This window comes from Palaemon carinicauda, chromosome 11 (assembly GCF_036898095.1).
Source record: "Palaemon carinicauda isolate YSFRI2023 chromosome 11, ASM3689809v2, whole genome shotgun sequence".
Classification (NCBI taxonomy): Eukaryota; Metazoa; Arthropoda; class Malacostraca; order Decapoda; family Palaemonidae; genus Palaemon; species Palaemon carinicauda.
The window spans coordinates 136,274,859-136,291,175 of record NC_090735.1 but is presented as its reverse complement, the minus strand read 5'-3'; the positions used below and the strand labels follow the sequence as shown (position 1 = coordinate 136,291,175).

Here is a 16,317-nt window from a genome sequence, read left to right as displayed (position 1 = left end):
TCATGCGGAAATGCCCTGGTTTACCCGACCGCCCTTGTGGGACTTATATGTCGGCGGTCGAGACGGACCCTCACACCTTGTGTCCGTTCTGCAGAGGTCAACGGTGTGATAAGGATAAAGTGTGCAGGGAGTGGTCTACCTCCCAGTGGGAGAGGTTTTCCCGGCGAGGGAAGAAGAAGTCTAAGCGGGATCTTTCTCCTTCAAGGGTTTCCTTGAAGAAGGAAAATTCCAAGGACTCTTCTTCCATTGCCCGAACCTCCTCCGAAGCTCCCGCTCGATCGGTCTCTTGTGAGAGGTCGTCGAGTGGTAGCGTAGGCCGTTCTTTTGTTGACCGACCTCGGGGTTCGGGAGAGGGAGTTGCCTCCCATAGCGAGGCAGCTCCTCCTCCTCCTCTGGGGGAAGATTTATCTGTTTCTGTTTATAATGATGATTTATTGCAGCTTTGGGCTTCCTTGGGGCTTGAGGGTTCGCCCTCCAGGGAAGCCCTGTTTGACTTGATCCAGTTGGGTGCAGCTGTCAAACAGTCGCCGGTGATAGCGGAGGTTGACCCCATGTCTATCGTCGACATTGTTGTGGCAGAGGCTTCCGACGGGACGGGTCAAACCCCTGCCTTGGGTGCTGATGTTGCTGAAGGCTCAGTTCCTCCCTCCGAACATCCTTCGAGGGAGGAGCTGAGTCCAACGGTCTCTCCTGCAGGTGATTCTCCCCCTCGGGGGAGTTCACTGACAGAGACTCCTCTTCAGAGGACCGACGATGGTGTTCCTGCTCCCAGAGGACGTATCCGTCGCAAGGCTCGCCCTCCTTTTCGCCGTAGAGGTCTTCCTTCTCCCCACAAGGGAGTTGGGAGGCGCCTCTTCAGCTCCTCGCCCTTGCCGTCCCCCGCTGAGGATCCTCCTTGTCGTGAGTTGACCGTTGCAGCTGCATCTCTGGACCTCTCTGCAGATCGTTCGCGATCTCCTACGCCTGCCAGACCTGCTGACCCTCCTTCACCATTCGTGGCAGCTGATACGCAGTGGGCGCCCTTGCACCCCGTTATCCAACGGGCACCGGACCCTTCGGGGCAGAAGGGCTTGTCTCACAATGTGAGCAAGTCCCTTAAGTGTCAGGTTTTACCTGTGCGCCCACGATCTCCTGCACGCACAAGCCTTTTCCTGTTCCTGCTGTAGCTGAGTGTCATCCTGTGCCGGAAACAACGCGCCAGCGATCTCCTATGGCAGAGTTGACATGTCAGCGCTCTCCTGCTTGCCAGCACTCTCCTGCTCGCAAGGGCTCTCCTGCGCGTCAGCGAACTCCTCGCCAGCGCACGTCTGCGCGCCCTGATCCTGATACGCACTCACGATCTCCAGTTCGCCAGCGAACTTCCCTTGCGCGCCAGTGCGTAACTACGCGCCATCGCTCGCCTGCGTGCCCACGATCTTCGGATCTGGGCGTAGGAAGGAAGCCTCATCCTTCACCTGCGCGCCCTCGGAACTCGCCCTCTCGTCAACCCTCGCCTACGCGCCATCGCGTCCACAGGTTCCAGCTCCTACCGTGCGCACTTCCAGAGGTGGACGGGACACGACGAGCCCACGCACCCACACGCAGTCTCCTTCACGCGCCTCTAAGCCTGCTGATACTGTGCCCCATCTGTCTTCTCCAGATCGTGCACCTGCACACCAGCGATCTCCGGCCCCATCGCCTGCGCGCCATCACTCTCCAGCACGCCCACGCGCCCACGAGCCTGCTCGTAGAAGATCACCTGTGCGCAGTCGCTCACCTGCTCGCCCTACGCGCCATCGCTCTCTTGTGCGCCATCGCTCGCCTGTGCTCCGTCGTTCGCCTACGCGCCGTCATTCTCCTGGTCGCCAACACTCGCCCGCACACCCTCTCCCACGCGTCCCCCCGCGCCCGCGTGCATGCACACGTGCGCGGACGTTCGCCTCCGCACAAACCTGGGATTGTTCCATAGCGCGAACGCCAGCGCGAGCCCAAGCGCGATTCCCTCTGGGTTTTGCAACGCGAGCTTCCTAGCGAGTCTTCAGGAGCGAGAGCACTCAGGCCATGTTCTTCACACACACACACCTGCAAGCGCAGGACAGTCCTCTCGTAGTAGGAGGGGAGGTCTTCAGAGAGGTCTAGGCACCAATCTTCTTCCCTTTCCTTTCGGGCAGGCCCTATGGTATCTACTCCGAAGGATCGCCCGATCCTCTTCCTTCCAGCGGGAGTCTCTGACACTGCGTCTGTCAGTAAGCAGCCATGGTTTGGGTCCCTTATCAGAGCTGTCGTCCAGGCTGTTAAGCCTGCCTTCGCTGATTTGGGTCTCAAACCAACGGCAGCTCCGACCCCACTGAAGAGGAATAGAGGAGTAGAGATCGTGGGGACTTCTCCCAGGGTCAAACTGGCTCCTAAAAAGTCCGTAAGGAAGGCTCCTTCCCCCCCCCCCCACCGACGTTTTCTCCTTCTCCTGTGAACGAAGCTTTTCCGTCCTCAGGAGACTCTACCGAGGTGAGACCTTCTCCCACCGCACCAATGGGAGAAACCCCACCGCGAGTAGGAGAATCGTCCCGTGTTGGGGCGGAGAAGAGCCCTCAGACTTCGTTGCTGGAGTCCTGCATCCCTCCTGGAAGGGAACCAAAGGACTCGAAGACTATCCCGAAGTCTTCTTCCAGGATTCGACCAGAGCCAACGAGACCCCAGGAGAACGTCCACGTGTTCCCCCAAGTAGAGCATCTGGGGACAGGAGACTTTGCGCCAGTTCACCAGGAGGAGAGCAGCAAAAGTCAGAACATGCCTTCTGGCAAGTCTTGACTCTGATGAGGCATCTCAACGGGTTCGAGGACCCTGAGATCGCCCCTCGTGAGGGCAAGGACACGGTCCTGGACAGAGTCTTTGGCACTCAGAAACCCACTAAGGCCAGTGCGGCTTTGCCTTGGTCCCAAGGGGTGAAGATTGCCAGGGATAAGGTTGAGGGCCAGCTCTCCGAGCTCGCCTCCTCCAGCCGTTCCACTGCTGGCAACAAGCTCCTCCCACCTCCTCATGTCCAACAGAGGAGGTATTTTGAGATCATGGAGGAGTCTTGTTTAGCTCTTCCACTCCACCACTGTGGAAGAGCTTACCAGGGGAGTCTCTCTTGAGAGACTCTCCAGCCGACAAGTGACATTTTCGGCAACAGAGATCCTGAGTCAGGAGAAGGTTGCAAAGTGTGCCATGCAGGCCACTTGGTGGCTGGATGTCTGGCTGGGGTCTCTGGGCATCCTGCTACGATCCAAGGATCTGTCCAAGGAGAGAACCAGGAAGGCCTTGGAGACCTTCCTCCGTTCGGGCACTCGCACCATTGAGTTTCTAGCCCACCAAGTCTCGAACTTGTGGGCAAACTCGATCCTGAAGCGACGTGATGCGGTGACCGAGAGGTCCATTCGAAGGTCCCAGCCGTGGATGTCTGCAAGCTCAAACACTCTTCCCTCTTGGGAAAGAGTTTGTTTGAGCCCAAGAATGTGGAACAGGCAGCTGAGAGGTGGAGAAAATCGAACCAGGATTTTCTTCTCCAAAGGGCTCTTACAACAAAGCCCTACAAACCTCCAGCACCTCAACAACCTCGCCAGTCAATGACGACGAAACCGGCAGCGGCAGCAAAGACGACGAAACCGGCAGCGGCAGCAAAGACGACAAAACCGGCAGCGGCAGCAAAGACGACGAAACCGGCAGCGGCAGCAAAGACGACGGTGTCCAAGCAGCAGCCCTTTCCTGTCAGGGACAAGAAGGGCAAAAAGTCCTCCAGGGGAGGCAAGAATCCTAGAGGGAGCGGCCGAGGCTGCAAACGCTAGGATTGGCAATCCCCCTGCATGTCCACCAGTGGGGGATGCCTATAAAGTTGGGCATTCAGGTGGCAGCAACTCGGGGCCGATTCCTGGACGATCTCCATGATCAGTCAGGGATATCGCGTCCCGTTCATAACATCTCTTCCTCCCCTGACAGCGAATCCAGTGTCGTTGAGCTCCTATGCCATGGGATCGGCAAAGGGGCTAACCCTTCGGGCAGAAGTCGAGACCATGCTGAGGAAGGATGCTCTCCAGGAGGTCGTCGACGGCTCCCCAGGCTTCTTCAGTCAACTCTTTCTTGTAAAGAAGGCGTCTGGAGGCTGGAGACCAGTCATCGACCTCTCAGCTCTGAACAGGTTTGTTAAACAAACGCCGTTCAGCATGGAGACAGCAGACACGGTCAGACTTGCAGTGAGACCGCAAGATTTCATGTGTACACTGGATCTGAACGACGCGTACTTCCAGATCCCAATCCATCCGTCTTCCAGGAAGTACTTAAGATTCAGCCTAGACAACAACTGAAAGGTGCTGTGTTTCGGTCTCTCCACAGCACCCCAGGTATTCACCAGAGTGTTCACCCTGATCTCTTCGTGGGCACACGGGATCGGCATCCGTCTCCTCCGTTATCTGGACGACTGGCTGATCCTGGCAGACTCGGAATCGACCCTTCTTCGACACCGAGACAAGCTTCTGGGACTTTGCCAAGATCTAGGGATCATGGTAAATCTTGAGAAGTCTTTTCTGCTTCCATCTCAACGACTGGTATATCTAGGCATGATATTGGACACCAATCTCCACAAAGCCTTTTCATCAGACGACAGGATAGCAAGGCTGAGGAGGGTCGCAGATCCTTTCATCAGACGAGAAGAGCTTCCAGCCCAATCGTGGTTACGTCTCCTAGGTAACCTTTCCTCCTTGGCCCGTCTAGTTCCAAATGGCCGCCTTAGGATGAGATCCCTGCAATGGCGGCTCAGGTCCCAGTGGAATCAAGGCCACGATTCCCTGGACATTTTGGTCCCTAAGGGTCCTGCGGAACGGACGGACCTTCAGTGGTGGGTGACAGACGAAAACCTCCGAAAGGGAGTGGATCTTCTCGTCCTCCCCCCGGATTTGATGCTGTTCTCAGACGCTTCAAAAGAAGATTTGGGGGCCCACGTTCTGAACCACAGGACCTCAGGTCTATGGTCAGAATCAGAAAAGTGCCTCCACATAAATCTGCTAGAGATGAAGGACGTATATCGGGTACTTCAACAGTTCCAACAAACACTGGCGGGTCACTCTGTGGTGGTGATGCGACAACACCACGGTAGTGGCTTACATCAACAAGCAGGGAGGTACCTTTTCACAACAGCCATCCCATCTTGCAGTAGAGATACTGAGATGGACCGAAGTCCACTCGATTCCACTATCGTTCCGGGCAAAAGGAATGTGCTCGCCGACAGTCTGAGCAGAGCATCGCAGATAGTGAGTACCGAGTGGTCTTTGGATCCTCTAGTAGCCAACAAAGTCCTGACTTTGTGGGGTTCCCCGACGGTGGACCTGCTCGTGACAGCCTTGAACTTCAAGCTGCCGCTGTACTGTTCCCCAGTCCCGGACCCCAAGGCACTTGCAAGATGCTTTCCAACAACGGTGGGACAACATCGACGTTTACGCCTTCCCACTGTTCTCTCTGATGAGAAGGGTGCTCAACAAGACCAGAATATCGGTCAACCTGTCAATGACTCTAATAGTTCCGCTATGGCATCATGCAGAGTGGTTCCCGGACCTTCTGCAGCTCCTGACGGAACTCCCAAGAGAACTTCCTCTGCGACACGAGCTACTCAAGCAACCACACTGCAACATCTTCCACAAAGCCGTAGCATCACTTCGGCTTCACGCCTGGAGACTATCCAGCATCTCCTCACAGAGAGAGGCTTTTTGCAACAAGTTACTGAAAGGATGTCTCGGCACCTGCGAAAGTCATCCGCAGGGGTCTACCAGGTGAAGTGGAGAGTCTTCTGTGGTCGGTGTCGTGGAATGGGTATCTCTCCCCTTGATGCCACTATTCCAGCAATAGCTGAGTTTCTTTTGTATTTGCGGGAAGAAATCCGCCTTTCAGTCTCGGCAGTGAAAGGTTATCGCTCAGGCTTAAGCCTAGCCTTCAGGCTGAAAGGAATGGACATTGCCTCCTCGCTGGAACTTTCTCTACTCATACGAAACTACGAGCTTACCTGCCCTCAGTCGGAAGTGAGACCTCCTCCATGGAACGTGGTTCGAGTCCTCAGGTCTCTTAAGAGACCTCCGGTCGAACCATTACGCCAGGCTTCTGATCGTCACCTGACTTGGAAGACAGTGTTCCTACTAGCATTGGCCTCGGCCAAGCGATTCAGCGAACTTCATGGTCTCTTGTACGACATCGCCCATTCAAGGGGATGGGGGGAGGTAACGTTCAAGTTCGTCCCTGAGTTTGTGGCTAAGACTCAAAATCCTGGGATTCCGGACCCATGGTTCGACTCCTTCCAGATTTCGAGTCTCCGTTCTGTAACAGATGACCCAGACCATCTCCTGTGCCCAGTAAGGAGTCTGAGGCTCTATCTTAAGAGAACAGCTGCAGCCCGTCCTCGAGTGCGAGCATTGTTTGTGAGGACAGGAAGGACGAAGAGGAGGCTCACTAAGAACACCATCTCAGCATGGATTCGCAGGGTCATCCACCATTCCCTGAATCCAGACCCTCCTCCGTCACGTCGCCCTAGAGCACACGATGTCAGAGGCATCGCTACGTCCCTGGCATTCAAGAGAAACTACTCAGTGACGCAGGTTCTACAAGCTGGGGTCTGGAAGCGTCAAACGACCTTCACAGCCCACTACCTGCAGGACGTGACCCACAGGAGGCTCGATACGTTCTCTATCGGCCCTGTGGTGGCTGCACAACAGCTGGTCTAAACCTTAGGCTCCTTAATGGACAAGTAGCAGAAGGTTGAGGGCATTGTTACTTTACCCGGTTTTAGTCTGCATGAATGAAAAAGTATGCCTGGCCCTTACTCTTTTCTTCATCCTCCCCTCTCTTGGGGAAAGCAGCATCCTGGGTTCTCTGCACAGCTGACCTCAAACCACTGCAGGTAAACCATGCTTCCTTGTGTTCCTAGTATTAAGATAATACTGTCGCATCCCCCATACCCTGACGAGTTGGTATTGGGAACATCCTATCCTAGAATTCCATCTAAAGGATTCCAGGTCAACTTCCCAGGACGAATCACACTTCATTCCTTCACACACAAGGTTACGTAGGCCGCACGTTCCTTGCAGAGCAAGGGATTTGCGAGGTGCAGGGACTCCTTATCTCGAGTGCTACACATTCGGATTCTGCGTCCCCGGGCAAAGTCAAAGCCAGTAAGGCTGGGTCTTACCACCCTACCTAAGGGTTAAGTCACCCTATTTAAATAGCGTGGTTTGTATTTCGGTTATGGAACAAATTACAAATTCGTAGATAATTTGTATTTTTCCTTACCATACAAACCTTAGCTATTTATTCATACTTGCCCGCCAGCCCTGTCCCCCGTGAAGTCCTACCTCTAAGCCAAGTGAATCAGTTCACCGGTGTGTGAGGGGGGAGGGATAGCTAGCTACCCCTCCCCTACCCCCCAGTAACTAGCGAGGGGTAGTTAACCCTCATTAAAAATCTAATGGCTCGTCATTCAGCTACGCCGAAAGTAATACTGTACCCTATTTAAATAGCTAAGGTTTATATGGTTAGGAAAAATCCAAATTATCTACGAATTTGTCATATCTTGGTCATTAATCCACCCCTTGGACTGAGATGTTAAGTAAGACAAGCCATGCAGTTTGCTTAATATTTTCACTGAAGCCACAGCTAAGAAGAAGACTGTCTTTAAGGTCAAATCTTGGTCTTAAGCCTTATTTAAGGATTCGTAAGGTGCCATCTTAAGAGATTGTATGACCCTTATCACACTCCAAGTTGGGGGTTTTAAGTTCCTGAGGTGGGCAGGTCTGTTCAAAATTTCAGATAAGAGCTGAAAGTTCCCATGAGGAAGAAATTGATTCCCTTTAGTTTAAAAACTTGGCTTAAAGGTGAGCAATAGCCTTTAAAAGCTGTAACTGAGAGAAACTTCTCTTTCTGTAGGAACAAGTGAAAATCTGCAATTAGGAGAATATTGACTTTGAGTGGAGCAATATTCCCCTTAAGACACTAACCACATAAAGTGGATCACTTCACCTGATAGACTGCTATGGAAGACTTCCAGAGGTATCTTTAAACGTGCTTCACAGTCGGTCTCGATCAGCCTCTCTTTTGGAGGAGGTGTCAGGTAACCTCCAACCGTGAAGAGACAGGTAGTGAACTGCGTCATGTTATTTCTTTGTGTGTAGTTAATACAATAGGTATGGCCAAGCAGGAAGTTCACTTGGAACTTTGATTAGAAGATCCAGAGGGTCTGGATTCCACTCCGCTTGAGCCCATCTTGCGGTGACTAGTGTTACTTTTACATATGCTGACTGCCTTGCTTTGTTCAAGACCTGACGCATCAGGCAGAATGTTGTAAAGACGTAGCAGTCCATCTTGTCCCACAGGTGTTGAAATGCGTCCTCCAGTGTTGTAGCTGAGTCCAGGACTAGAGAGCAGCAATGCACTAGGCATTTATTGTTTAGATGAGTGGCAAACATGTCCAAGGTCGGTGAACTCCACAATCATAAAACTCTTCACCACTTGAGGAAGCAAAGACTATTCAGAAACAAATGTCATCCCCAATTGGCTCAGATTGTCTATTATTAGGTTCCTGCTACCTGGATTAAAGTGAGCTGAAAGAAAAACTGCTCTTATTCGAGCCCGATGGTGTATTCCCACTGTGAGCGAGCATAGCAGATGGAATACTGAGCCTCTCTGCTTGTTGATATTGGTCACTACTGTGGGTTTCTAAAAAGAAGAGTAACGCCAGATACACCGCATTCATCTCTAGGGAGTTGATGTGGAAAGTCTATTCTTCCTTTTACCATGTACCTGAAATCTGATCTCTGCAGATGGGCTGCCCATCCTTGGCAAGAAGCATCTGAAAAAAGGAGAAACTCTGGGGGAGGGTCTTATAACAGGGTTCCAGCTAGCAAGTTCACCACCTTTATCCATCACAAGAAATCTGTTCTTATTTTTAGTGGCAGTTTCACTAAAGCAACTGTAGTATATTGAGCTACTCAGAGAGGGTCCCAATGAAATAGTTCCCCACAAACAGGGAGATGGAACTGATCAGCAGGTAATATCTCCCTCTCAAAATACAATGAACCTGTTAATGAAGCTTTTTGAGAAGCTTCTTCAAAAGCAGTAGCTCTGGGGTAAATCTGATGTCAAGGGGGAAAGTCTGTGAACCATTCCTACTACAGCCAGATAGGAGCTATCAGAATCCACAAATTTAACTAGTTTAGGGTGGCTAATTAAGTAACTGGATCTGGAGTGGAGGTTGGAGTATCCTGTGTGATAACTAATCTTCCATTGCAATCAAAGAGCAATTTATCTGTGAGAGGCTGAAAATTTTTTTTGCAATTAGTCTAGAGGTTGACTGTGGCATGGAAGTGCATACAGATAGCTGTTCTCTTCAGAAAATAATTGTATGATGTCTAGGGATGATTTCTAGCTTGGGTACGTATTTCTAGTATGGGGAGATTTTCTCCAAAATTGCCGCCGGACCAAACGGAAAACTGTCTATATCTCAAGAATGGAGGCTTTTAGATGAAAACTACAGGAGATTTAATTTGTTTAAAACACTTTTCTGCACCAGGAGGACACAGTTTTGTGCAGTTTATTTGCAATTTGTTCTAATATAAGGACATAATATATAATTAGATGGTTGAATTGCCCCATTAAATGTTAATTCCATCAAAACAAAAGCTTTACTTGCTTCATTATATCTTCAGTTAACTAAGGTTGAGTCAGTTGAACATGATTGTTATATCTGACAAATAAAGAGTTAAATCCAATGATAAAGAAGTAACTAGGCAAAAAAGGTACTGTATATTCAGTTATCTGTAATCTCCATGAATCTGTCCTTCAGACTGTATATGCATGGTAATTATACAGTGCCACATTGTGTAGGCCCGTGGCCCTTTTTGGGTTTTCCTTAGTTGGAATTACACAAGGGTTGGTCCATGATCTATATGAAGTTATAAATACAAACTATGAAATAATGGAAGCTGAATACATAATCAATCAATCATACTGTAAACTGAAAATTCCTTTCAAACTTATTTTAGGAGGAAAATGTCTTGTAGTCTTATACTTCAGTGCCTTTGATGATACAGTGTGGATAACTGGCTTTATATATATTATTTCTGCAATTGCTTGAATTTCCACAAGCACAAAATCTTGAGCATGGTACCGAGTTTATTCTCTATTCACATGAATTTGGTCTGTAAAAGATCTTGCAATTATATGGGTTAGAAAAATCCTCAGGTATTGGTTCTGTAATTATTTGAGGTGCCCATCTTAGCCCTGTTCTTCATATCCACAATGACATGGATCAGGAAAGCCTACATCGTCAATTGATAAACATGCTCCATTGAAAATATTTGTGGAACAATGGAAGATGATGAGGATGGCCTGCATCACAAGTTTTCGGACGTGTAACTCAGAAGGATAATCATTGTATTATAAATATGGTTGACTTTATATCGCTTTATGTATACTGTATATATGTTCTAACAGTCTAGGTTTAAGGATTAAACTTTGCAACTGGAAAATGGTTGTTAGAGGCAAAGGCAGATGTTAATATAAAATGCGTCGCTGAAGGACGTAAGAAATTCAAAAAATTTCTTGGACAAGTTTTCAAATAAAAAAGCCAAGCAACTACTTCGTCCTTTGTCGAAGAAAAATGTTTTTAAGTACAAGATTGTGGCGCCTAGACTAAATGACCTCTGTTGGAACTAGTTAGTTTAAATTTTGTAAAGTCTTTAGAGAATTGCTTCTCTGAAAGTAGAATTAAATCTCGGTTAATTAGCCTTAATTTTTTCGTAAACCAACGTTGAAAGTACAGCTTTACTGCCTAATTATGAGGAACTGTAAATAGACCAAGGATGTCTTTTAATTAAACCAGTATGGAGTATGAAGCACTTTCACTTGAAGGGAATACACTTTATTAAAGTCATGTACATGTACATTACAGTACTATAATTATTATAAATAAAAATGTTCTCTACCATAAATTGAACTTATCTGCATTGTTACTAAGTGGCAAAATATATGTTACTTGTTCAATATGATATAGGCTTTACATTAATATACTAAACCAATAACATTTATTAATTATCACTACAGTACAGTATTAGGCTAGTATTGATATACTGTAATATTTTTGACCTCCTCCAGAACCACTTTTGTTGAACTGCTATCATTATTTTCAGATTCTTCATAGACACAATTAAGGTTGTTTACTGCTGCAGGTGTGTCCAAGCACTGTAAGGAAATTTGAAAAAGGATTGCATAAAGCTTAGTGTTAATGCAAAATTAATACGGTACAGGATTTTTTTCTTTTAAGTTCTCTCTATATTTGGTTAGACTGGCAGTTTCCTTTATATATTTCAATACTGTAGGTGAATTTCTTTACAACTAATCAGCATTTTGAATCTTACTTCTATGCCAAGAAAATGTTTCCAATACATACAACTAAAAAAAATTTAATTGAACCCCATTTATTTTTTGTTCACTGGAGTAACCCCTTCTTAATTCAATTTAATATGTTCTAAATTATTCTTTATCCAGAAGTTGATGGTCCTTTGAAAACAATTTCTTTATAAATTGAAGGTATTCATTTTGCATGGGACTAATTTAGGTCCTGTTTATATTTAGGCATATTAAGTTCCATATTAAATACTATACTGGTGGATAATCTAGAATAATGTTTCTGAAATATCTGGGAAATTTTAATGTGTTTTCAACTTAAGGAAACAATAATGAATATAAATAAATGTCTTGTTTTACTCTGACACAATAATTTGTAACATGTAAGATTTATATTAGCTGATTACACTGCCATAATCTTAGAGCAGAGTGCGAGCGAGAACGAAGTCTTGTTCTGTCTGTGCATGTTTTCATCACCATTCAAATTCTTGTTCAGTAATTTTGGAGTACCTTCTTCGTCAAAATTGACTGCTTACAGGACAGTAGTAGTATTGTAATTGTTCATCGTTTGTTGTAATCTAGATTCAAAATTGATTTTAAGAGTGGATATGTTATGTATTAAGAGTTCAATAGAAATTACAATACTGAACTGTACTGCTTAAACATGCGTCAGATACCCATCATAATATTAAATTGGAGGTGGAAAATTTATGAAGATGCCAGTTATTCAGACTTTACAATTCCATCTTCCTTTGTTCAAACTGTGCCCCTCTCCTTCTCAGCTGTTGCATGCTAAATTTCCAATCGTTTGTATTTCAAAGTCGCTAATTTAGTACTGTACTTTTTATACCATCTAGTAACTTTTTTGCAGCACTGTGCACCCTACTCTATCCAAGTCGTAGGTTTCAATCTTCCAGACTTTAGTTTTCATAGTAACAGATTGTGTTTCTTACCAAAAGCTTTTAGGCTCTCTACTGCTTCGAATGACACAATTATTCCATTTATCTGTGACTCCAAACTTATTCTGAATTCTCAACAAATGAAAGAGAGAAAGATGTAGAATATTCTGTGTACCTTGTAAGCTGTGTGTGTACAAGTTCTTTAAGAATTGCTTCTCATGTCAAAGTTAGTGGTTACCTACCATTTTTAGTATTGTAATAATTCATACACTACTGTAATGTTTCCCTGTAGTCTAATAGAAACTCATGTACTTATATCAACGTACCATAGAAGCTTTCTTTATTGTATAGTAGGATGTCAGTTTTTACCATGTAATTTGAGTAAACTGGGAATGAGATGACTAGCCATTAAGTTCAGGCCAAGGAATTGTGACAAATAACTGCAATTATGGTTCAACTGTTATATTGGTATAAAATTGCTTCTACTGAAAATAAATTAGGTAATGGAGGAAAACCCTCAGCTGAGGCCTAAGTATGAAGTACCTTAACTAAAAAGGTATGCCTCTGCTTATTGGTAAAAAGTCATCACATAAGTGCATGAGTTATTTGATCTATAGGTTGATGATGCATTTCATAAACCTCTCATTGAATGTCAGATTTTTCTAGGCTGTTTCCACCTATGAATATGTAAGATTATTTCCATTTTCCACTACGTCAGATTTACTAGATTTCCAGTCGGGAAAAAAAGCTTTTTGTATCGTCATAATTTATATAAACTCATAAAATAAGAAAAAAAAATCTTTATAGTAAAATAATGGTTCAAGTCAAATCAGCCCAGTAAGATTAAATGAAGCTCTAATGGAATAGAGTAATAATAAACTTATCTTTGAATATAAAACAAAAAAGGAAAAAGGAAGCACCACTACTTACTTTAGGTGCAATGCTTCAAACTGCATGCTTTAAGCTTGATAAGTCTCCTTTTTAAATTTTTATTTTTATTTTTTGCAATCCAGGTGTTTTCTTGTATCAGTTAGTTTTAATTTCACAAACCTCTTCCTTTGTTGAATACCTATGGGTTTTTTAATTTGTGTACATAATCCAACTAATAAAGAATATATTTACATTGTGCAACACAAGCCGCTATGCACAATACCCACTTCTGGTGTTTTTATTATTTCTGTTGTAGCACAACTTGTCTATTTTTTATATCATTCCGAAATAGATTTTCATATTTCATTACAAAGTTTAAAAAAAAAAAAAAATTAATGAACCAACTGGTTTTAAGATGTGGTTTAAGCTACTGAATATTAAAAATTTTTCTTGTATTTTGAAACTTTTTCAGTTACTGTTTTTTATTAGTCCTTTATTTGTTTAAGAAATGATCTCTACACGTAATTTGCTGCTTTGCACTAACTTTTTTTAATTTGGGAAACTATTGAAATAACATTATTTTTATTTTCCAATTACAAGTGTTTTTAAAAACACTTGTATAAATGTTGGGGAAAACAAAAATTTTAAATGAAGGATCCATGACTTGTGAAACCATATCAGTTAAAGGACATATCTTTCTTTTTGATACTATTTATATTGGAGCAGTCAAACTCATCCATTATTTTGGTGATGACATATTGTTTTCTTTCTTAATTAATTCAATTTCCAATTGTGCCAAATTCTGTAGCACTGTAGAATATTCTGTGATTTAAGTTCCTACTGTGTAGCGTGTATGATAAAATTTCTTTGTAGAACAATTTGATCATTATGGAGAAATAAAAAAAAATGTACAAACTTTAATTCTTATGTTTAGATAAAGCTGCACTAATGTATTAAGATTAATAGTATAGAATTTATACTTATATCATTCCTAATTTACAGTCTTTCTGAAAACATTTTTAAAGTTAATCTTATTGACTTGAGGTTAGAAGTTTTATCACAAAAATGGCTGCATGCAGTAAATGAAAAAAAAAAAATAATATTTGAAAGAAAAGACAAAAGTCTGAATACGTATTTCATGTATTTGATGAACAGTAAGTATGTGTTTAATAACTAACATTTTACCTCATGAAAGATTATAATTTTCACTGTACAGTGATGTAATTTATGCAAGATTCACTTGGAAACTACTGAGTTGTAGAATTACACCCTTGTACTTTCTTTTTGACATCTGCTTTTCCAACTAATCATGTACAGTAATTGTATTGGTAAAATTTCAAAGCAAAATTCCAAATTATGCAATATAGTTAGAAGTTTTCCTCCATAAACTACCAGTGGTCTACTTTTATAAAACTTAGTCGAAATATTACATGTAAAGTTGGTGGAGAAGATTGTCCTAATTCCATTACTTCACCGGCAGTTCAAAAAGCAAGATAAAATGAAACTTATTTGCTCCCATCATAGTCACATGTGAGTGTTCATTGGAATTTACTGTAAGCAAGATGAAATGTTTTGTATTATTGAAGTACTTTTACAGCCATATAGTTTTCAATCCTTAACATTAGTTTGATTTTCACAGCCCTTACAATTTCACTCAAAATATCTGAACTTAATTATATTGAAAATTGCACATATTGATATAAGAATATCAGACTGTGAGATCAACAGTTGATTACCAATTTTAGTATTTATTGTGAGTTGTATGGATTAAATAGAAAAATTACAAAAATTATGAATACCATACTATACTTTGGTTCCATGACCTTTGAATTTTTAATGCAATATAAGTATTCACTAAACAAGATTTTTTAAATATTTAACTTAGCCGGTGAATATATAATAGCTGCAACTCTGTTGCTCGACAGACAAAAAACAGTAAAAACTCGCCAGCGATCGCTATACAGGTTGCGGGTGTGCCCACCAGCGCCAACTGTCGGCCAGATACCACTCTCGATGTAAACAAAGACTCAATTTCTTCTCTGTCGACGTGTCGACAAGACGTACTTTACTCGCTGTTGAAACCTGGAGTTTTTCCCATCATATTTGGTGAAGTACTTTAATTTGGTTTGAGCTTTCGCAGTACAGGTGTTTTTCTTCAAATAAATCCTTGAACTCTTTTTTGGATCGGATTAATTGTTGATGACTTAGATCGTTTTTTTTTGGAATTTTCCCTTGACTAATTCAAAATGGCTGACCTTTCACAAGTTCCCAAGTTCAGAAAATGTAATGCTAGGGACTGTCATAGGCGTCTTCCAAAGGCTTCTCTCGACCCTCACACTGTTTGTTCCAATTGTCGGGGTAAAACCTGTCAATTGGAAGATCGGTGTGAGGAATGCGTGGGCCTGTCGGAATTCGATTTTCTCGAATTTGAGAAATATACACGCAGACTAGAGAGAGATAGGGTAAGGAGAAGTTCTTCTAGGTCGGTAGATTTTTCCTCTCCACATGCCCCAGAACCTAATCCTTCCCCTGTAGTGGTTGTTCCTAACCCCCCTCCTAGCACTCAGGAACCGTCGATGCAAGACATGATGCGTGCTATCCATGCCTTGGGGGAGAGAGTTGAGGCCCTTGCAAGTGACCGCAATCAACTCATGGCGGACGTAAAGGAACTAAAGGGCCAAAGTGCCGCGGCTGAAAGTGTTAAAGTGCCTAGTGTTTCTCAAAGTGTTGTGAACAGTGTTGCGCTTGAGGGTTCGTCTGTTCGTGCCTGTCCTCCTCCTAGTCCGGGACCTCTTGCAAGCTCCCAAGCCCAGGGGAGAAGCAATGTCGTACGACTCATGGGTTCGAGAGGCCTTGATCAGCGAACAGACGTTCCCTCTATGGTATCAGGCGTATCTCCCCAAGATCGCCACTACCAACGTAAGACGAGAGAGCCCATTTTTACCTCGTCGTCCGAAGGTGTTTCTCGTAAGAAACCTTGGACCAAGGTCTCCCGACCTTTGAAGCGTAAGTCGGTCCCTTCAGGACAAGTCCAACGTCCCGGTTGTAGCCACTGGGACAGTTCGGACTCGTTGCCGTCATCTGATGACTGCTCGCCGCCTAAGAGAGGCAAAGTTGTGCCGCCTCAGTCGCTCACCCCGTCTGTTGCCGCACC

The 16,317-nt window shown here is 44.5% G+C and overlaps 1 protein-coding gene across 2 annotated transcripts in view; it reads left to right on the top strand.

The window, feature by feature from the left end:
* LOC137650224 (neuromodulin-like) overlaps window positions 1–14,782 on the top strand; it is a 57,658-nt gene extending 42,876 nt beyond the window's left edge. For both annotated transcript variants that reach the window (XM_068383471.1, XM_068383470.1), the window contains exon 4: window positions 11,178–14,782. The gene's annotated coding sequence lies outside the window, so the exon portion shown is untranslated. The remainder of the gene's footprint in view (window positions 1–11,177) is intronic.
* The last annotated feature ends 1,535 nt before the right edge of the window (window positions 14,783–16,317 follow it).